The 24324-nt window shown below is 39.0% G+C and overlaps 1 protein-coding gene and 1 pseudogene across 1 annotated transcript in view; one reads left to right on the top strand and one right to left on the bottom strand.

Annotated features, from left to right (window-relative positions):
* Csmd1 (CUB and Sushi multiple domains 1) overlaps nt 1-24324 on the top strand; it is a 1354421-nt gene that overhangs the window by 669939 nt on the left and 660158 nt on the right. The window lies entirely within an intron of this gene.
* Nucleotides 9382-24324, bottom strand: part of LOC127668948 (cyclin-dependent kinase 4-like) — a 34904-nt pseudogene continuing 19961 nt past the window's right edge.

The following is a 24324-nucleotide window of genomic DNA, read 5'->3' as shown; positions in this document are numbered from 1 at the left end:
CCAGTCAGTCAACTTAAGAGGTTTCGATATCTAGGAAAAAGGGGAAGTAGGCTGCTCAAGACCAGTCTATATAAGTTAGGAGTTTACATGTTATAGGTAGGTTTACATGTTACATGTTTTGCTTTTTGGTCTCTCAAGCACAGTAATTTAAATATAACTTTAACTTTTACATTTTGAAATCTCATATTAACGACTTTCTGTTTTCCCAGTTTGAAATTCAGTGCATTTTTTTCAAGGTTGTGGTTAATTTCATTTCAGTTTCAACTTGTCTTTGATATCTAATGTGATCTACATATGGTACCAAAAATTGAAAACATTGGTGCTTACATTTTATTTGAGCAAATTCTATCCAGAGATGGAATTTATAATTGTAGTTCTAGGCATATGCATTTGTTACAATTTTTTTTAAGATTCTAAGAATAAGATATAGTTTTGTCCCTGAAAAGAATTAAAATGATAATACATGTCTTGGGCAGTATTCTATTGCTTTGAAGAGACACTATACTATGACCATGGCAACTCTTATAAAAGAAAGCATTTAATTGGAGTTTCGAGTTCTAGTCCATTGTCATCATGGCAGGGAGAAAGGCAACATGCAGGCATGGTACTAAAGCAAGAAAAGAGAATCTGGCCTTAGAATAGCTTTTTTTTTTTTCTTCTTTTTTTTTTGTCTTTTTTTTTTATTCGATATATTTTTTATTTACATTTCAAATGATTTCCCCTTTTCTAACCCCCCACTCCCCGAAAGTCCCATAAGCCCCCTTTTCTCCCCCTGTCCTCCCACCCACCCCTTCCCACTTCCCCGTTCTGGTTTTGCCCTATACTTCTTCACTGAGTCTTTCTAGAACAAGGGGCCACTCCTCCTTTCTTCTTGTACCTCATTTGATGTATGGATTATGTTTGGGGTATTCCAGTTTTCTAGGTTAATATCCACTTATTAGTGAGTGCATACCATGATTCACCTTTTGAGTCTGGGTTACCTCACTTAGTATGATGTTTTCTAGCTCCATCCATTTGCCTAAGAATTTCATGAATTCAAGTCAACTCATGAGATATTTAAAATATTCAAATATAGCCCTTTCTACAGAAGGAATAGGAATTCCACTGAACTTCCATGATGCTTGTTTCCATTTTCATGCACACACAGCCTAAGCTATCTTGCTGTAGAGTTTTCTTTTTATTTTCTTTTTACATCACTTTATTAAAGTGCAATTTCTATACAATAAAGTTGGCAATCATTGAATTTTACATGGAAAATATTTCTGGTAAAATTCAAGAAATAGACAAACGGGTTAAAGTTGACCATTTCATGGAAAATTTTACATAAAGAATGGTTGATGTAAAAACTCTTTCTAAATTAATTGAAGGTGGAATTAGAAACATTTGTGATAAAATCCAAGATTTACATTGAAAATATTTCTGATAAAATAGAGGAAGTATATAGAAAGGCATATTAAAATTGAAGATTATTATGAAAAATAATACAGATAAAATGGTAGATATAAAAAAATTACTAAATTAATTAAAAGGGGAATTGCAAACATTTTCTGATAAAATTGAAGATTTACATGAGAAATATTTTGTTAATCTATGTCTTTTTATTGGGGAGTTGAGTCCATTGTTGTTAAGAGATATTAGGGAATAGTGGTTGTTGTCTTGTGTTATTTTTGATGTTATTTTTTCTGTTTATGTGGGTATATTCTTTTGGGTTTGTTGAAAGAAGATTACTTTCTTGCTTTTTCTAGGGTGTAGTTTCTCTCCTTGTGTGGTATTTTCTATCAATTATCCTTTGTAGGGCTGGATTTGTGGACAGATATTGTGCAAATTTGGTTTTATCATAGAATATCTTGGTTTCTCCATTTTGATGATTGAGAGTGTTGCTAGGTATAGTAGCCTGGGCTCGCATTTGTGTTCTCTTAGGGTCTGTATGAGGTCTGCCCAGGATCATCTAGCTTTCATTTTCTCTGGTGAGAAGTCTGGTGTGATTCTGATAGGTCTGTCTTTATAAGTTACTTGGCCTTTTTCCCTTACTGCTTTTAATATTCTTTCTTTGTTTAGTGAATTTGGTGTTTTTGATTATTATGTGCTGGAAGGATTTTCTGTTCTGGTCCAGTCTGTTTGGAGTTCTGAAGGCATCTTATAATTCCATGGGCATCTCTTTCTCTAGGTTAGGGAAGTTTTCTTTCTACAATTTTGTTGAAGATATTTACTCGACCTTTAAGATGTAAATCCTCGCTCTCATCTATACCTATAATCCTTAGGTTTGATCTTCTCATTGTGTCCTGGAGTTCCTGGATGTTTTGGGTTACCAGCTTTATGCATTTTGCATTTTCTTTGACTTTTGAGTAAATGTTTTCTATGGTATCTTGAGCAGCTGAGGTTCTTTCTTCTTCCTCTTGTATTTTGTTGTTGATGCTTGCATCTATGACTCCTGAATTCTTTCCAAGGTTTTCAGTCTCCGGAGATGTCTCACTTTGTGATTTCTTTATTGTTTCTACTTTCACTTTTAGATCCTGGATGGTTTTGTTCAGTTCCTTCACTTGATTATTTGTGTTTTCCTGTAATTCTTTAAGGAATTTTTGTGTTTCTTCTTTATGGGCTTCTGCCTGTTGACCCATGATCGCCTGTATTTCTTTAAGGGATTTTTGTGTTTCCTCTTTAAGGGCTTTTACCTGTTGACCGATGTTCTCCTGTATTTCTTTAATGGAGTTACTTAAGTATTTCTTGAAGCCCTCTATCAGCATCATGAAATATGATTTTAAATCCAACTCTTGCTTTTCCAGTGTGTTGGCGTATCTGGGACTTGCTGTGGTGGGAGAACTGGGTTCTGATGTTGTCATGTGGCCTTGGTTTCTGTTGGTAGGGTCCTTGTGCTTCCCTCTCGGAACTGGTGCTAGTTGGTATTCCTGTCTCTGGCTGGAGTTTGTTCCTTCTGTGGGCCTGTAAGCCTGTATCCTTACTTCTCTGAGCTCAAAAGTGAAAGCACTGCTGGGAGATCTCTCTCTCCTGGTGGGCTATGCACAGAAGACTGTGGAGTTTCCCAATTCACTGGTGCAAATGGCAGCAGGCAGGAAGACTTCAGTCCCAGCTGCTCCACTGATGTTAGGCCCTGTGTGTTCCTAGCTGGGTCCCCTCCAGAGAGAAGGTAGAGATCTCACCTCTGCATTCAAAAGTGAAAGCCTGCTGGGAGATCACTCCCTCCTTGCTGGCTATGCACAGAAGGCTGTGGAGTCTCCCAGCCCTGGTGCAAATGGCGGCAGAAAGATTTCCATCCCAGCTACTCCACCAATCTGTGTGTTCCTAGCTGGGTCCCCTCCAGAGAGAATAGTTTTCTCTTTCAAATCAGACATATCATGATAACCAAAATGCTCAGTTCAGTTCAGTTCCTGGTTCCTTCTACAGTACAATCTGAACTTCTTAAATTTATCTTAGCTATATATTAGTTGAAAAACTGAAGTTTATATTTTCCAAATGTATATATTTTAGCTTAAAGTAGCAGGAGAGATGTTTGCATTTTTGTTGAATTATATAAATACATTTAGTAAGCTAATTCTGAACACCAGTCTAGTTTTTCATTCAAACTGTAGCTTATTGAATGACTGAATGACTCTATATTCAAGGCAATAACATTCTTAGTATTAGAAAATATACAATTGACTTTCTTTGCTTATCCTCATGCTATTTCCTGTTGCAGGAAATATTATAAAAGAACTACAAGTTTCTGTACTACTGCCACCAAGTCTCTGCCCTGTCAGCCTGGCCTGCCATGCACTGGCAGACAATGGCTGACCAGTTTTGTCTCATGGAGATTCTCTGACTCAGAGCTCCAAAATCTCTCTACCCAGCTCCCTAGGTTCCCACTGGTGAGTTGCTACCACACCAGCAACATGCTTCAAATCCCCATGGCCTTTGTAGTGCACATCTGGCAAACCCACAATTTGCCACTATACCTTTTATCTTTTGAAACCAGTTGAACCACCACGTGTAGGAAAATGCCACAGACTTATTTCAGAAACAATGGTAATTCAATCCTATGCACAACAACTAAAACCCTATTTTTGAAAGCCTTATTAAATCTAAATCCTCTGGTGGTGAATCCTTGCAGATCCACCATTGAAACTGAGAGACAATTGTAGCTACATCTTGTCCTCATGATATCCCACTCCAAAAGACTTAACTCTCTCCTGCTTCCTCTCTTCCTCCATCCAACCTGGATGTCTCTCCTACTTGCCTAGTGATTAGCTCCTTTATTCATTAGGGGATTGGTTCACAAGAACAACACCAGGCCCATTCACTACAGTTTCCCGCAAGTGTGCAAGTACCAAGCAGCACTGTATTCTAAAACATGTCCGTTAAAGGGACAATGAGATGTTCTTTGGTATTTTAATCATCTCTTTAGCATGGCCCTTCAAGAATATCTGTATCATGGTTTGGTTAATATATGCTCCTTTTTTTTTTTGGATTGGTTTTTTTGAGACAGGGTTTCTCTGTGTAGCCTTGGCTGACCTGGAATTCACTCTGTAGACCAGGCTGGCCTTGAACTGAGAAATCCTCCTGCCTCTGCCTCCCAGAGTGCTGGGATTACAGGTGTGAGCCACCACCTTTATCGGCTATGCTCATTTTTTTAAGATACAAAAGTACATTCACATTTAGTGACTTCATGAAGCCTAGAACTCAGGCATGTTGAGAAATCAGTAAGAGGGAAGCAAGCTGTTCACAGTACATCTTTTTAATGATTAGGAAGAAGCTTGTGAAATGAACATCTACACAAAAACCAAAATACTAAGGACCACAGGTAAAGTTAGGTGTGCAATATGTCTTGATGTTTCTCCCTGTTATTGAACCCCAGATGCCTAAGGCATAAATGATCATTGTGTTCATTTTTGATACATGCAGCAAGAACAGAGACCTGTAGAACTCCTTGTATCCTTGGAAAAATCAGAAAGGTTCAAGTATCTTCCTTTCCTTTGTTTTACCTATTAGTACACTAAGCTGACAAAAAACTTTGATTCAGATTATCTTAGAATTAATCCAAAGATTCTTATAGATAGCAGCACCTATGGGTCTAAAAGCATATAACAGACACCCCATCCATTATCAACAACAATACACACACAAAAACAATAGAACAGAGGGACCTAATTATCCAGCACTATCCGTGTTGCCAATGGATTGTGGTCTCCTGGCATGGACCACACAAATTATTAAAGTAAAGCTCTCTGGATTAATAGTCATCCATGCCTTGTTTACCCGATGTTATTAAAATTCAAAACTAGAACAAACCCATTTATTCAACATATATTTATTCAGTGACATTTTGGTGCCGTTTAAATTTTTAAGCTCTAGAGATAAAAGGATAGTTTTAACTCTCAAAGAAGCTCAATTCTAAGGAGAGTGAACAGTAAAAGATGCCAAAGAGATTTGAAAGGTTGCTGGGACCTAGGGTACAGGAGGCCACAATCAGCAGGTCAAGTTTCTGATTCATTGATAGCCTGTGTTTCTAGAGGAGAAACCTTCTACTGATGGTCTGGGCAAAGTTAGGGCTGATAACAACACAGCTTTGGAAAGAAATAATCTGGACAGGTCAGAGATCACAGTCAAACAAACACCATGTTTCTTGGTGTGGTAGCTGAAGGATCTGAGTATATGAGATAGAAGAACAGTAAGAAGGGAAATGGAGATGTTAGTACATGCATACCCAACCACAAATTTGTAGATTTCTACATGTTTCTCTAATATCCTCCTATGTAGTATAAGAGCAATGCCCAAGAACAATCAAGTGAATCAGGGAAGATCAGAGACATTGTCAGTAAGTCTTTGAGAATCTCGTCATGTATGTGGTGAACATCTGAGCCAAGCAAGTTATATGTGTGTAGCATGAGAGTAGCATGAGGGTTGAATATTGTGGGTGGCCCTGCAGAAGCTGGGAAATTATTCTTTTCTTACTAATAGACCTAAATAAAAAATACAAGACCCCATTACTAACAGGTGTCAGGAGATATAGTATTTATTTCTCCTTCCACCTCTAAGAACATGGAAAGAGACAAAACCCTTGTCTCTTCCACCATAGAGTTGCCTATCTTATCAGTTCATGTATCTGTTATTAATCATTTTATTATATTGTTTCATGCCCAGTGTCCAGCACTTACCTCAAAACATCTTAGACCAGAACAGCGAATCTCAACCTTCCTAGTGCTGTGACCCTTTCATGTAGTTCCTGATTTATGTCTTCTAACCATAATGTTATTTTATTGCTAATTTATAACTGTAATTTTGTTAGTTATGGGTAGTAATATAAATATCTGATATGCAGGATATCAAATATGCAACCCCCCAAAGGGTCACAATCCACAGAATGAGAAACATTGCTGTAGACTGCTTGACTTCCAACTGGTTTTCATTATCATGTCTTCAAATGAAATCATACCAGGAAACTCAAAAATTAAAACAAAAATATTCATAACTATTAAAGCTCAGTGATCTATTTGCCACAGAAATTATGTGAACTATGTCAAGTTGAATTGGTAGAGCTCTTCTGAGAAAGACCAGCCTAGAATCTAAGTGTGTGAAGACACATTGATTCAGTGGAGATGGCGCAGGTATTGTGAAAACGTGTTGGAAGCAAAACCTGAAAGAGGTTGTCAGCCAAAGGCCCATGTAATATTTGCATTGTGAGTCAAGACTTTTGCTGGTAGAATTTCTCTAGCTTTGACCAGCTGATTTCTTTATCTAGTCAAGACGTGAACTGATTGGATACAACCCACCCCTACTGAGGTAATATGCTTTTCTAAAACTATAATAATTTAATCTCATTGTCAAAAAATTCCATTCAGAATACTGTTTGGACAAATATTTCAGCACTGTGGCATGGCCAGGTTAACACATAAATCAGGTTTCATATGTTTGTATGCATGATCTCTGTAACTAAATGCTGTCTTATATGAATTTATGGTAATAGTCATAAAGCAGACACAGAAATCATCCACTCAGAAGCAAAACTTCAAGCTAAAGAGGATTCATAGATTGAATAAAATAGTTATTTAATCTAATCAAAGATAATTATATTTTTTCACTTTAAGTCACATTAGCATGCCTAATGAAGACAATAAACTACTATGCCAATAACAGGGTTTATTTATTTTCTAGAACTTTAAAAATTTAAACTTACCCAAAGGCAGTTTTTAGTGATTTTTCTTAACCATAAATTTTGACAAATTACTACTAAACAAGTCCCATATTAGAGAAATATATGTTTTCCATGACAAACATATTTTTGTCCATATTTTTAAAACTCATTTTAGAAAAAATCAGAAAACGTCTCATGCAGGAGTGATCCACTTGTTTGTTCCTGGTGACAGGCTCATTAAGTAGCCCTGGCTAGTCAGGAACTTGCTTTTGTCTTCCAGCCTCTACCATCCAGGTGCTGGAATTACAGGCATGCACCACCCGCTCAGCTACATTATTGTGCAAACTAGTTAGAAATAAGCACTGGTCAGCAATTCAATTCCAGCTTTATCCTGAAGTTCCCACTTGAACTAAGCCTCAGAATACTGAAATAGTTAGCAGGGGGAGTTGTTTGGAGGGCAAGGGGGTCTTTGCCAGTTCATTTCATATACTTTCCCAGGGGTTGGTTGCAGAAAGTCAAGCCCTGTGAATTGGCCCAGAGCTTGATGAAATAAGACTTGTTCTTTGCCAGTACTTTTCTTTCTCCCAAATTTGGATACATGAGTGCCCATCTCTGGACTACCTTCTAACCCTTCTATCATCTAATTGTGGCTCTACAGCTGCCTAGCATAGCTTCACCCACAGGCCACACTAGGCTGTAGATAGCCACTGAACTGTCACTGTTATGAATTCTCTCCTCCTTCTCCAGTTCCCCCTTCTCTCTGCATCTCTTGCCATCACCTATGCTGTTTATTGCTGCTCTAGTTTGCAATGCACAGGGCAGTAGTGACTGTGTACTGTACTGTACTACTTGGTAGAAACACTGCCATTGGCAGCTAATTCCTACCTAAAGTAGGATTCTACCACTTTTCCCAAAGCACAGTGGTTAATGTGCACATAGATAATTACTGTAATTAGCTAGGCAGGGCATCTAAAGTCCAACAATCCAGTAGGATTCCAAGACATGTAAACATCAAATTAAAAGATCAGTGAGCTATGGACAAAGGACAAGAAGTCAGAAAGTGATGTTTAAGGGGGTTCTTGGAGGCATTAGAAAGAGAATTTATATGATCAAAACACATTATGAATGAGTACAAAATTATCAAAGAATGAATTAAAAATTCAGGAATTATCAAGAAAAAATAAACAGTTTAAACACACACACACACACACACAAAGACTGCAGGCAGATCATACAAAGCCTAGTAGGCCTAGTAGACTCTGAACTTCATTTTGTATGCTGTGGAAATTCAGTAAAAGGACTTTAATGAATAAGACAGATGACTAGGAAGAAAAAGAGAACATGAGGAGGGATAGAATCATAAAGACAAAGAAAAAGAAGATTTGAGAGGGACAATCAAAAGTATAACTACTAATATTAACATCTATCAGATGGCAATAATGCATACTGGATAGTAAATATCCCTTGGATTTGAAGAAATGTATATTCATTTGGTCAGTTTTCAAGTGTAATGAAAATCAAAAATCATGTAAAGTTAGGAAGATGCTCCTGAGAATAAAATTCCCTAAGATGAAAGAGAAGGGAACAGTGTTTCCATTGCCTATGAAGGCCACAGTAGGGAAGCTCAAAGAAAGAGGTGATCAATTGTGGACTGGGTGAGGGCTTGACTCTGTGTGTGTGGGGGGGGGGGGGCGGGGGGTGCGCGCACGTCCTCCACCTGATTACTCTGTCCAAGACAAGTCTTCATAATCGTATACAAAGTTTTCCCATAGTCTACAGAAAGTTCCAGAGGTCCTGAATTTCTATTGTCAATCATTTCAGACATTAATATTTGATGTGTTATCTTGGTGGTAAACTGTATTATTGTTGTTGTTTTTGATGATGGTGGTTTAATGTGGTTTTGTTTTGTTTTCCTGTATAAAAACAAAGAATCTCAAATATAATGGAGGGAGAGAAGTAGGCAAGCTAGAGCCACCCTTTAGTGTAGTAAAACCGGAGGGCAAGGGGGTAAGCCTCAAGAGGAGGCGAGAGGAATGCCATTTAAGGCTTAAAATATTCTCTATAAAAGCTGGAGGAGTCTCCCCAGCCTGAGAGGAAGGCGGAGGCTGGCTTTTCAGTGGAGTTCTCTCCACTTGAGTGTCCAGAAGCAGAGAAAGGCAGCCACTTCGCATCTTGCTCTGGGTCATTTTCTTCCTTATGGAGATAATGAGTGCTGCAGGTCTCAGAAGGCAGGTATTGCTTATGTGGGTTAAAAGTCAGCATTTCCAACAGCTGCTTGCCTCATACTCCTTCATCTGGGAACCACTGATTGCATTGGTCAAAGCCCCTCTGTGGGAAGAGGTTTGGGGAGATGGGGGGCAGGGTAGAGATCTATCTTGAGGCCTGTTACCTTCTGGAGGCAACCCAATGAGATCAAAGATTTTACCTAACTGGGCTTCCAAGGAAGAGCTGCATTCAGTGAGACATCTCAGCAAAGATCCATCAGACATTGCCACCTGTCCACAGGTGTTGCAAATGTAGACTGCAGATGAACTTGAGGAACACAAGAGTGTACTGGATTATAACAACCACAGGTGTGAGGAGCCATCTGGTAGCTGTAGAATCTGCCTAGGCAAAAGTCAGCAAGCTTGACTGTTAAGAGTATTTGTCACCAGAATGTACCCTAGTTTGAGATCTTGGTGAACAATACAATTTGCATGGAGAAAATCTAGGCTGCTGAGAAACTGATGTACCAGATCATTTATGATCTCGACCAGCAATCCTGGGGTGGAGATGGGGGTGCCTTGTCCACGCATGTCCTTAGGTCTTAGTCTATATGCTTAAACACTAGGATGACCCTATTGTCTCAGTCAGTTCAAGAAGTACTACAGACTTCCATTAGCTGAATAACACTGGGATATTCTAAGGCCTCCAGACTCCAAAGTAAGGCTCCCTCATGAGGCGTGTTGATGGGAAGGCCCCCTTCAGATCCTTTTCCATTAGGAACTCTCATAAACTTGAGGGTCTCAATGTGGCCATTGTAGGAATCTCAGGCCTTTACAAACCATTCGGTGGGTATGCAATTTCAGCCACTGTTTGAGAGGTAGCAATTTCTGAGCAGGGGATCTCCTTAAGCCCATTATCCAGGCCCAGGAGCTGGTTCCTGCAGTGACATACTCTGAGGATAGGTCCCAGGCAGCGGGATGCTATGAACTATCATATAGACACAAACTTAAATGTCCTTTGAGTATTGTTTCTTCTGTTCAGCATTGGGTCTCAGGGTGACATCTCAGGGAGCATGCATGCCATTCAGGGGCACATTCTTTCTAGAAAGGGTAGTCTTTCTAGATCAGGGTGCACGCTACTTCAATTTTTTTCCACCTTCCAGTGGCTTAATATAGCTCTAGCCTGGGGCCCAGAAGAGAGATGAAGGATCGGTGCAATCTTCCTTTCTGTTTCTGTTGAACAGACCCATCTATCCTAGCAAGGGTTTTATCTGAGGGTTAAATAAAGTGTCTCTCTGCTCATCTCTTCTAGAATAGGCCAGTGATATTTTTTCTGACTGTAGATTGTACAACTAAAGTGATCAGGTAATATAGTGTCTGCTGTCAGTGTCTGTATTTCCAGTTCTGTGTTGAATACCAAGTTAGTTTGATACCAATGAGACTGACTTCTACTGAAGTAGTCAAGGACATGATGCTAGCTAGATTCTCTCTAGCAGTGCTCTTTCCTAAGTGCTTCCTTGATACACAGGTAGAGTTTCCTGAAGGGACACTAGCTGCTTCACTTAAGCTGCTTAAAATAGTCAAAAATTAAACTTTGTCATCTTAATTTGCTTTATAAATCCACCTAAAGAATAATAAGAATAATAATAAAGAAAATGCTAAGGTGGTAGGAATTTTAAAATATACTTGATAACTTTTTTTTTTTTACCAAATTCTATCCCCTCTCAGAAATCTACAAGATTTAGACTAGAAAATAATTTCTAATATAATCAAATTAATGTTACTGGAGGGTCTGACTTTACATGCAGTAACTATTCATAGAGTTAATATTTACTAAATATGAACTGCCAAGGCATGCCTTGGTTGTCCAACTTCCATCTTATTTATTCTCTAAATCATTCCATTCTTGTTCTTGCTCTGCTGGACTAGAAATAGCTAGCATTAGTGTACATGGTAGTGGTCTGTGCTTGGATTTCCTAAAAACCCTGTCACCTGACAGGAAGACCTGAAATTTGTTCAGAGCAACTTATGTTTACTGAGAAAATATCTCTGTGTTCAGATACTTTGAGTTCTCTCCGGGTCAGAGGGTGTCCTCTTATGTGTGTACCAGATACCCTGGATACAGTGAAGTCATACCAGAAACAGGTAGATAAAAATGCTTCCAGACGATAGTCGGAGAACCCAGAAGTTGAGGAAGCCTGGAGGAGTCCTCAGAAGATGCAATTCATAGACACATAGCATCAAATCACATGTAGGCAGGCAGGCTTGTATAAGTGGGGCACACTGGACAAGTGAAGAGCAGTTCAAAACAGAGACATCTGGGTTTCCCCCTAGTTGTGGTTCTGTGACTTGATGGATTTTTTTCTCTACGTGGTTTGATGCCAGAGTGCTATATACACTGGCAGAAAGTACATTTTGAATTTCAAATTTTGTTTATCTCAGATATACCCATGGTATTGCCTAGAACACGGTTGTCTTAGTCGGGGTTTCTATTCCTGGACAAAACATCATGACCAAGAAGCAGGTTGGAGAGGAAAGGGTTTATTCAGCTTACACTTCTACATTGCTGTTCATCACTAAAGGAAGTCAGGACTGGAACTCAAGCAGGTAAGAAAGCAGAAGCTGTTGCAGAGGCCATGGAGGGATATTTCTTACTAGCTTGCTCAGCCTGCTCTCTTATAGAACCCAAGACTACCAGCTCAGAGATGGCACCACCCACAATGAGCGCTTCTCCCTTGATCACCAGGTGAGAAAATGCCTTACAGCTGAATCTCTTGGAGGTACTTCCCCAACTGAAGCTCCTTTCTCTGTGACAACTCCAGCCTATGTCAAGTTGACTGCAAAACTAGCCAGTGCAATGGTGTAGGAACTATCATCGACAGTTTCTGGCTGTGACAGCCACAGTAGAGACAAGAGACACTACTCTGCTGCTCTGCTAGGAAATTCCAGGCTAGGTAGCCTGAGAATGCTTCAATTTAGTGTGTTTTAAATTTATGATGACAGCTTCAGGCTGTATATGCTCTTAGTGTAAGCCATGAATCACCGAATCATTGAATTTCATTGGTCTCATTCTTTAAAGGACCCACCTGAACTACTAGATACCAGATATTACATTCATATTCAGGCAGAACAATGTAAAAAAGATGTCTAGCAGGGTTTGTTTAATTTGAGGTTGTCCCCCACTGTTATTCTACAATGAGACCATCTTATTTTTGACAAGCTGTCGCTCAATTGATAAGATTGATAAGAATTCAAGAAATCACCAAAAGTAGGTGTGTGAGAAACTCATTCCCTGAAAATAATTCTGAATGTGAATGACAGTTTTTATTACAGCAGGTAAAAAGACAGCATGAATAATCAGTAAAGAGTAATATTTGTAGTATTGAGTATGGCATAAAATATTGTATACCATTAATTGTTTCAAATGGTGCTTGGATGTGATAAATAAAATTGTCCTGATATTTAGATAATTCTACACACAGAAATCAGAAATCCAAAATAAGAAAAATAGAAACAGATGATCATGGCAAATGCAGGTGTTATTCACAGGCTTTACAAGGTTTGAACTCCAAGATGGACAAGACATCCTTGACTAAAAGTTCTGATAAATTATAGCCATTATTCTAGAACGTTAAGTCAGAGAAGGAAGAAGAAACTGGCCATTTGACACATTCCCCCTCCTTCAGTCGGAAGGCATTTAAAAATCATCAGAAAGTTTAGATACATAGTTTTCAAATTCTAAATCCTTTCAATTGTGGGTTGATTTAATTAAGTGATCTTAACTAAAGTGACTATAAAGCATTGCATAATCTTCCCAGTCATTCAGACTCCTTTTTTTATATTAATTAGTTTTTTTAATTTTTTTTATTTTTTTAGTTAAATGTTATGTTTAATTTTTAGAAAAAAATACTGAAACCCCACAAAAATTAGATTATCACATACTTGCTTACACTTAAAACACACTTTGAATTTTGTGTACATGTTTTCCATTCTGCAAAGTAACTTGCTCCATGCATTAATCATTGATGGTAAATAACACTACAATTTTATCCTACTATTTTATTTTACTACTTGTCTGAATATTTTTTCTTTTCTTTTCTTTTTTTTTGATTTTTTTATTGATATATTTTTTATTTACATTTCAAATGATTTCCCCTTTTCTGGGTCCCCACTCCTGCACGTCCCATAAGCCCTCTTCCCTCCCCCTGTTCCTCCATCTACCCCTTCCTGCTTCCCTGTTCTGGAATTCCCCTATACTCTTGCACTGAGTCTTTCCAGAACCAGGGGCCACTCCTCCATTCTTTTTGGACATCATTTAATTTATGGACTATGTCTTGGGTATTCAAAGTTTCTAGGCTAATATCCACTTATCAGTGAGTGCATACCATGATTGATCTTTTGAGACTGGGTTACCTCACTTAGTATGATGTTCTCCAGCTCCATCCATTTGTCTAAGAATTTCATGAATTCATTGTTTCTAATGGCTGAATAGTACTCCATTGTGTAGATATACCACATTTTTTGTATCCATTCCTCCGTTGAAGGACACCTGGGTTCTTTCCAGCTTCTGGCTACTACAAATAGGGCTGCTATGAACATAGTGGAGCATGTGTCCTTATTGCATGCTGAAGAATCCTCTGGATATATGCCCAGGAGTGGTATAATAAGGAAAAACACTGAAGCTCTGCTCATAAACCTTGGATGGAATGGGATTCCTTTTGTATTCTCCACATACACATTTCTGCATTTGTCTGCTAGATGGATACTGGGCTCTGTGCTACCATTAATGAAGGAGATGTACTTTCTACCTGGGATGAGATGGGAAATTAGAAGCAGAATCCATTCCAGAAGGCAGGCGCTGTCAATGCCTAAGTGTTATTTCTGTTTCCTCTTGAAACATAGCCATCAATCTGTAGTGTTCAGGGTCCTTGAATCTCCATTTCCTTGAAGCACTTGAAATCTCAGACCCTTGAAAACATTCATACTCTTCCTAGCTTGCTCTTAAAAAAATATTTCTTTTCTGAGAAGAATTTTGCTTCAAAAAAAAAAAAAAACAAAGAATGAAAGATAAAGAAAGTAAATAAGTGCAAGAGAGGAATGCAGGACTGGATTTGAAATGATAAACAAAATCTTATAATTTGCAAATATGCCATGATTAAAGAAATCCAGAGAAGCACTTTAAAATGATTGCATTCATGAAATGTAGGTGGAAGAGATAACTCCTTCATATCTAAGCAGGAGTTTTATAATAACCAAGGAACAGTATTATAATTTAAAATTAAGAGTTAAACATGGAGAGACCCATGGCTCCAGTCCCATATGTAGCAGAGGATGGTCTTGTAGGACATCAATGAGCAGAGAGACCCTTGGTCCTGTGAAGCTCAATGCCCCCATGTAGGCCAGGACAGGGAAGCAGGAATGGGTGGGTTAGTGAGCAGGGGGAGGGGAGCTGGGATAGGGTTTTTTGGTAGGGGAAGTGAGGAAAGGGGGTAACATTTGAAATGTAAATAAAGAAAATATCTAATAAAAACAGGTAAAAAGGTTCTTACCAAGTTAAATAATTAAAAAATGACTTAAACTGATTCTGGAGATGTGGCTCAGTGGCTAAGAAACAAGTACTGCTTTTCTGGAGGGCTGGATTTCAGTCCCCAGCACCCATGTCAGGGGGCTCAAAACCTTCTGTAACCCTACATCTACTGGCTTCAATACCCTCTTCTGGCTTTTGCAGGCATCTGCATGTGTGTGCACATAACCACACACAGACATACACATAGTTTAAAAAAATCACAATAAAGCATTCAAATGAAGACTTCAGCAAACATCCAGTCTCCCCTGGAGAATAGTATTGGCTAGGGCAGGAGAAAGAACCCAAAACCTGGCCCTCTGGGGATCATAGGGCACTGGGTGCCATCTTGAGAACACACATGGCTTTGTTTGCCTTTGATTAACCTTCAGACAGTGTCTCATACAGAACAGGAGATGGTGGAGCTGCCCTCCAGCACACAGCACTGGGTGCCTCATATATGGACTCCTTTCAGGATGATGCACTCTGGGTGTTGTAAAAGCATTATAGAGGTCCGAGAATTGAGGGAACATTCAATAAATGTGGAAGACTGCAAGTTGAATGTGAGACACTTAACTGAATTTTGCAAACTTCTCCCAATTGAATGTTGAGCAACACTTTCAATGTTTTGATATTTCCTTAATATTGGTGGTACAAGTTGCACTACAGAGGTCCTCCTCTAGATAAGGGATGATAGCAGTAGCCTTTCTTGACACACAGCAGGTGTGTGTCACCTCTTCTTTGGAGATGATGCAGATCCCAATTTTTATGTGTGGCACTTCAGATCTGAGAACTGTATTCTGAACCTTTTTTTTTTGAACTTTCAACAGCAGATGCTTTGCTATTCCATGCATATCCTTTGCTAGCAGAGATTTTAATTTTTCATGGGCTCATTTTGAAAGAAAATCACAAGCAGAAAAAGACAGAGTAATAAGTGCATCCTGAGTGCTGTGTTCTCTAGTCTGCAGAGTGGAGACTAAAGTAAATCTAGACTCTCCACACTTCAGACTTCTCTATTAATAGCAGGTCGCCGGGCACTTCCAGACCTTTCCTTATAGTATTTGACTCTAGTTCTGACCACTGTCAGGGCAGTTCCAAGACTCTTATATGTGTCACAGAGGTTAGCTTTCATGATGTTGATAATCCCAAGAGGAGGTATATAGAGGAACCTGAATGCCATACCCAAAGTTCTCTAGAACTTTCTAGGCTAGTTCTGGAGAAGCAAAAGCTAAGAACAGTATCTTTCATAGCTTTGTATTACCAACTTTAATTTTCACAAGGTTTTGTGGGGGGGAAAAATCTGTGTATCAGTGTGCAAGTCTCCATAAATGCCTTTTCCTCTGAATGGTCAGATTTATCTGAAATGCTATCACCTACTGATCCTGATCAGTTTCTGTACTCAGGAGCTGGTGACGTTCTTGCTGTGTGGAACATTTAGGTCCTGACCACATACCAAGCTGCCTTCAGAGCCAGTGGAGGAAATGCTTAGAAAGGGTAGTGGTGCCCAGTGCTGAGTGTTTTGATATAGACTATCTCTGAGAAAGAACTCAGAGTACAAAGAATTTTAAGGAGGGAGAGGCAGGAAGTGGGTTTCCTTAATACAGTGAACTTCTCCACAGTGGAAACAATTTGGAAATTTCTATTAGGCATGCATGAAAGGATTGCTTAATAGCTCCTAGTTATTTTACCCCAATTAGCATTTTTACTGGTGTGCATGTCTATTCATTGTGAGACTATGTGCTTTAAAATAATTATTATATATGAACAAACACAAAACAGAGCAGAATCGGGAGGAATTTTCAGACTCATCTCAATGTGACCAGAATAAGAATTCCTAAGCATTGAATTTGGAATACAAAAGAGAATTAAGCAGCTATTTTCTGTCAAGTATTTTTGAAAACTCCTGATCCTCAAGAAAAACTTACTGGGAGCCTTCAACTGTCCAGGCAGTCTTTGAAGCCCTAATGACGTAATCCTTTTTATAATATCCAGATGCTGGCTTGCACCCACCTCAGAGTTTAGAGAAAGATACTCATGTGAAAGCAGTCAGAGGAATCAATGTATTATTAGAAACCAGGCATCCTACAGCTGTTAGGAGCTAGGTAGCTTCTCATTGGTGGTGCAACAAAGCCTGAATGGAGACATGGAGGCTTGCTGGTTGTTGAGGAGCCAAGCAGAGCTAGAAGTCTCAATCTGCAGAGGTGGCCTCCCACCAGAGCCATCCGCGTTCCGTTTTGTTTTGTACAGCCCTGGTGGTTTTGACTCAGCTTTATTACAAGATTTTATGGAAAAGAAATTGTAATATATATGGAGTCCAAAGAAATAGGAGAAGTGACTCTCCTTTTAAAATAGATGTAACAAGCACAGAAAATTGAAATGTTTCATCAAATGTCACCATGAACAGTCATTAGGAGCGTGAGAACTGAAGTCAAGCAACACAAGGGAAAACAAACAAAACCCATGAGCTAGATTACAATCTTTTCTTTCTATATATATTTTTAAAATGGGTAAAATCTTAAAATTGTTAATGGGTCAATAAAGGTAGATTTTCCCATGCTAATATTTGCTAAATTTGTGACTTTCATATACAATTCACAGTTCATCTTCAAAAAGAAACTGATCAAGTGGTCAACTGTCTCTGGAAAAATTTATTCCAGTCATGTGATGCTTACAGAGACTTTGTGAGAAGTGTGTTGTTATGCAATGTGATCATTATGCAAATATCATAGGGTGTCCTTACACAAATGAAAAGAACTCTGATGTCCCAGGCAAATTCTGTCTCCAGGACTTCTGTCATTAATCTGGCCAGATACTGGTTAAAATAAAAATATGCTGTCTGTAAGTACATGCTAATGGTTCTGAGGACTACTACGGAAAGCAGCTAAGACATTGTTCATACCTATCAGGTGTCAGGACATTTAGTTCATACAATCTTTATGTCTGTTTATTTTATATTTTATTCAGCTTTTATTATGAGCTTCCATTATTCTAAGTGGGTGGGAGTATAGCAAAAAAGAGAAGATAATTCCTTAGGTTCAATAAGATGCTGTGTGGATATCAGCTGGGATGTCTGAGGCTCACAATAGGGACCAGGGGATAATGACAAGGTCACTAGGAGATGCTGAAGTCCAAGAGTAGAATGGTATGGGCCTATAATCACCACAGAAAGCTCCTAGGTTGGAGTGACATTAAGTCAGATTCCTGAGTATTAAGAAGAGCCTGAGATGATCATGGCAGAATGAAGAAAGAGTTGAAGTGAATAGGGTTTAAGGGGAGATGAGCTGTGTAGTATCATGGGAAGATGGAGGCTTTTGCAAGAGATCAAGAAATGAGTGATACAAGGTGGTCCAAAGACAAAGTAAATCTCACAGAGATGTGGGGATGCTAGGGAAGAAAGTAGCATTATCTCCCTGACCTTCAGCAAAGTCATTCTATCCAATATGGAGGAAGGGTTTACAGTAAGGTCTACTTAGGGAGACCAGTAAGTAGTCACTTATTGATCCTCATAAGGAAGAGAAGAGGGTTTGGAGCAAGGAAGAGATGGAAACTGAGTTCTGAGACTAGATGATAGAAATTATTGTTAAAATAAGGAGGCTGTTTAGTGATCAGCTTGGAAACATCAGACATAAGGAAGGCAAGGTTTGGAAAGGAAAGGATGCTGCGGATGAAGTTTGGGTGAAACAGACAGAAACGGGTAGAGAAAGGTATGGAAGAGAAAGGAGTGTTAGAAGGTGGATACTTTTATAAGAGTCAGCTAGCAAGGTGTAGACCACAGATGAGGGAGGACAAGGGCCACAGAAGCTGGGGTTATTTTGTTTTATTCAATGTATTTTTTATTTACATTTCAAATGATTTCCCCTTTCCTGGTTCCCCACTTCCATAAGCCCTCTTCCCTCCTCCTGTTCTACCATCCACCCCTTCCCACTTCCCTGTTCTGGTATTGCCCTATACTGCTGCACTGGGCCTTTCCAGAACCAGGGGCCGCTCCTCTGTTCTTCTTGGACATCGTTTGATATGTGGATTATGACTTGGGAATTCCCAGTTTCTAGGCTGATATCCACTTATCAGTGAGTGCATACCATGATTGATCTTTTGAGACTGGGTTACCTCACTTAGTATGATGTTCTCCAGCTCCATCTATTTGTCTAAGAATTTCATGGAAGCTGGAGTTTTAAAAAATCTGATGAAGTTCAGTTCTATGTTCACAGAAGTTTCAATTTATAGACTGTTGGAATGTGGCAATATGTTAATGCAATTTCCTCAAAACTGAATATTCTATGGAAATGCTAGCAGATTCTTAATTATAGATTCATTATAATTAAATGAAATCCGAGACAGGTGTTCAAAAGCTGAAAATAAGCAAATTAAACAGAGTCATCAGAATGTAGGTAGCATTGTAATTTACTTTCCGTGAAAGCAAGTGTGTCCCTTCTAGCCAGGAATGTCAGGGAGTACGGGTTAGACTCAAATTGTCTTAGTAAATGTTAAGTGACTTTCAATTAGGACATTCCCAGGCACCACCATATGGGCTATTAGCATGCTATATAGGATGTAATTAAGCTCTTGGTAGCATAAGTTTTGCTCACTGAAGCAGAGTGTCTCATGTACAGATTCCTACAGTTGTAAAGCCTCACCATGCGTGAGGCCGTTCCCTTGTATGGGCATCCTTGTTTGGATAGCAATGTCAATGTAGAGAATTATTTTCTGTTTATAGATGATGCTTACCGTATTGTTTACTTTGAGTGAGAAGTCAGAGACGGGGCTTCATCAGATTCCTGTTTGATGATGTGCAGCGCAGGTAATTAGTGGACCAGCATTGACAGCCACATCATTGTGTGACTGCAACTTACTGAGCAGACTTTTCCCACTCATTATTGTATATGATGTGTGTACAGGGCTACCATTAGCATAAATCCTGAGAAAATTCACAACCAAGTCAATAAATCGGGCTTATCTGCCTTTCAAAACTGATGTTTTATTTGAAGAGATTTTTATAGGAAGATTAGTTCCATACGAATAGTTCATTTTATTAATGTAATTGAAATTTCATCTTGGGCTTTGATCCAGTAGAAAACATCTCAGGAAGAAGACAGCGCCCTGGGGAAATCTAGGTGACACTGAGGAATTACAAGTTAAAAGTCATACTGACAGACCAGACATGTTTTGCATTATCAAAATAATCGCTTAATATAATGCATATATGATCTCTAAACTCCTGAAACAGGTTGTATTTTAATTGATTATGTCTTTGATGGCTTTTGAGTAGTTAATTCTGTTTATACAAAAAGGCCTGTCACTTATGACTCAATTTTAAATTTCCAGGACCATGTGCACTTTATTATTGATAAAACATTCAGGTAGAAGTGCATGTTTGCTTCTATTTATCAAAATAATACATACAAATTCAGAGACAAGAGAAGGCAAGTGTGACCTTGAGCTGAAAACGATGTCAAGAGATACAGGTTTCTAAATCTCAGCACTCTGGGGAATAAAGCAGGAGGATTTTCAAGGTCTCAAGGCCAACCTGAGCTACATGACGAGGTCCTGTCACAGCGATATGAAAGATATGGGCTTTTGTTTTTTAACTGGTCCATAAAAGGCAGAGCAAATACTGTTCAGCACAGAGTCATCACCACTTCTCTTTATGGGCATCATCATCCTCAAACCCATAGTGCCTCAGGCTGTGAGCTGTTTGATACAGAATTGATAGGACTGATGGTCTTCTGAATAAAAGACCTATCTTATCACACACCAAGTCACAGGTTATTCACCAAGATATTCATCCAAGGTTTAGATACAGAAAAGCCAGATGCAAATGCCAAAGACAGAAAACCAGTGCAAAAGACATGGTGAAAGGAGAATCTGCAATTGGTCATATTCTCCTCTGCCAAGAGGGGAGAAACATAAGAAGCAATATTTCTTATGCACCCCTAACATATGAGGTATAAAGAGACTTCTGTAGGGAAAATGACCACCTGCTTACTGGATCCTTTTATATACTTTTATTGATCCTATGTGACTCTGAATTCTTTGAGAAAAAAAAAAACTCTCAAAATTTGTATGTTAGGTTAGTGTCCAGCCATAGTGGTTATTCAAATGCATTTCCAGTTCAGCATTAAGACACTAGCAGCATAATTCTTAATCCATATTTTATCACTAAATTTACAACAACCTTAAGGGTACTTGGGTGCTGCTGGTAATGAATCTGGAATAAAGGACTAAAATTCTTTTTAATTAAAAAAAGGACACTATATACCTAAAGTGGCTTGGCTTTGTGACCCTTGCCAAGTCCAGACAAACCTGTGACTGCAACCCTCCAGAAAGCCCAAAAAGCTCCTGCTGTGGTGCGTTCACCTCATCACGCAGTCCTTATCAAAACCAGGTTCGCACTGGATGCTTACAGCCTTCAGTAGTTCAGGATGGAATGCAGAAGGAAAGCTACAGCAAGACTGTTAGGAAGCCCAGGAGAGAGACTATGTGCTTTCACAACAATAGGAGCTGTACAGCAACGGAGAATGTGCCAGCAGTCTGTTACGATGATGGATTTCATCTTACTCTAAGTTCATTAAAATTAATTTGTTCCTGTATCTTCACTTCTGTGACTGATTTCAGATCTCACCCTACTGCATAAGCCTATAATCACATGTCTATTCCCTATCAGAACTGCATTTTAAGCTCTCCTAATTGTACATAATCTGAATTAAGATTGGAAATGTTGAATATTTCAATAGCTTTTTTTTTTCTTTTTTAAAATTTTTTCAAAGATTTATTTATTTTATATGTTCGAGTACTTTGGTAATCGCTTCAGACACACAAGAAGAGGGCATCAGATCCCATTACAGATAGTTGTCAGCCACCATGTGGTTGCTGGGAAATGAACTCAGGACTTGTGGAAGAGCAATTGGTGCTCTTAACTGCTGAGCCATCTCTCCAGTCTATATTTCAACATTTTATGCATTGCACTTGCTTTGAACTTTTTTCGTACAGGGCTTGCCCCAGACCACTTACACTTCACACAGAGGACCGTGTGGACTCTGGGCAGAAAAGGTGTTACTCCACAGCTCGTCACAGCCTGTGTTGTCTCTGCTTGTGGACTGTACCTCTCCTTCTGACTCAGAGCAATACAGACCCTGCTCAGTTCGGCTACACCTCACCTCAGTGCTTCTGAGGCAGCTGGATGAGTTCGTACCTTCACTCATCACTCTGAGAACAGCATTTCTTGATGTAGCCCCAGAGCTCCTCAAACAGGGAGCACTGTAGTTCAGTGATTCACTTACAATGGACCCCCAGGCAGAAGTGCACCTTCTGTCCCAGTCACAGGGGACCAGGAAGCACAGAGGGATACCATCTTGGAGCCTTAGATTAGTTTTCTCCATTAATTAAAATATTAAGGGTAGGAAAAATCTCAGATACACACACACACACACACACACACACACACACACACACACACACACACACTGGAAGTGTATGCAGGGGCTGGCTAGAGAGTTATCAGAGAAAGAGAGAAAAAAAATCTCCCGGCAGAGCACAGAAGGGACCAAAATTCAAATACCCTGGAGGGCCTGAGTCTTTCAAGGACTTTTGGTGGCTTCTGGAAGATTCTCCCCTCTAAATTTTGGTTGGTCAGTTTAAACAAAGGGAGCTGATATACCCACAGCTTCTGATAAACATATTCAGGACTAGTCTTGTACTTACCTAGTCGAAGAATTGACATGGGGGACCCTGTTCATGGGAAACAAAACTTACCAGGGCATTGTCTCAGGTCAGGAAGCTGAAGAAAAAGCTTGAAGTTTGCCATTTTCATTATCTGTGGCCCCTTCCCTTATCTGTCTGTCAGGGATCTGTCTGTCCAGCTTCTATTTCCTCTTTGCTAACAGCCTTACTAGTATGGCATTTCACACTTGAGAACCACAAAGTCCTTTTCAGTATGAAGTAAAAGCTAAACAGTCAGTTCTATCATTCGGTTTTAAGACACCAGAAAAAGCAATATATACATTTCATAAAATTCATATATTTTAACTTAAAATTTATCATTTTGTCAAAAACCATCATTCATCTGCTGTTACTTAGGTTGTGAGAGCCACCAAATAACAAGCCACATATTTAATTTTCTAGTAGCCAAACTAAAAGCATGAAAAGAAAACATAGTTTTAGTGTGTTATTGAATTCTCTTTATGGTATTAATTTATGTAATGACTGCTACACAACAAATATTTCCACATATTATTAGAAAAACATAGGGATCAAATAGTTTACATTTTCCCTACAAAGCCATCCGTGTCTATTGTGCAGCCTGAGTCTCTCTCAGTTCACACACAGCATGTTATTACACAGTCACTGGTTGAAGGTGCCTGGTACCCAGGTTGCTGGACAATCTGGCCCTTGGGTGTTGAGGAACTGACAAAGGAGAGAGGTGCATAGCAGCTCTTTTTTCCCACTGGGGATCTCACAGTGCTGTGCTTTGAAACGGAATTGTTTACTGCCATCGGGAAACACCACACAGAGTACCTGCAAGCCCCCACTGCTCACTTGCTTTTGTTGTTCTGGCTTGCAAAAATGTAATTAAGGAAAGGAGTCAGCAGGTCTTTTAGAATGTCTCTTTCAAACAAATCAACACCTCTGGCAGACTAAATTAGGCAGAATCTCCACAGCTACTGATTTTCAGTTGTAATACTTGACAGTCTGGATGGCTGGATTCTGCATCTGTGCATTTAGCCAAGTGTAGATGTACATAAATGTCTCCATAGCAAACACATAGAAACCTTTCCCTTTGAACAGTACATTCTGACTACTGTTCATATTACCTATATATCTGGAAGAGAACTGGGGAAGAATAGTTATGTGTTCTAGGTTGATGCTTAGCTATTTGGTATAACAGACTTGAGGCTATCAGTTCAAGGTAGCTTATGTGTCTGGGGTGGGATACACTGCTATCTCATCTCTAGGGACACTCAGGGAATACATCATTTCTTCTGCTAGTAAATAAGCTCTTCTCCCTACATATAGCACTGTCCTCCATAATAGTCTGCTTAAGACAGGTCAGCTATCTCATGGAAATGCAATTGTTTTTGACTTCCCACTTATGAAAACAAAGAGAATTAATAAGCGGACACCAAGTTTCCTTTACACAAGTGAAAGCAGGACTTTAGACAACACAGATTGCTATTTATTCCTATTATTTCTATTTCTTTCTATCTATCTATCTATCTATCTATCTATCTATCTATCTACTATGTATCATCTCTCTATCATCTGTCTCTATCATCTATCTATTACCTATCTATCTTCTATCTATCTACTATGTATCATCTCTCTATCATGTCTCTATCATCTATCTACTATCTATCTATCTAAGATCTATTGTCTGTCTATCTATCTGTCCATCTATCTCTCTATCACCTATCTACCCTCTTTATTCTGAATTTAAG

The sequence above is a fragment of the Apodemus sylvaticus genome, chromosome 18 (genome assembly GCF_947179515.1).
Source record: "Apodemus sylvaticus chromosome 18, mApoSyl1.1, whole genome shotgun sequence".
NCBI lineage: Eukaryota > Metazoa > Chordata > Mammalia > Rodentia > Muridae > Apodemus > Apodemus sylvaticus.
This window is presented reverse-complemented; position numbering and strand designations above follow the sequence as displayed.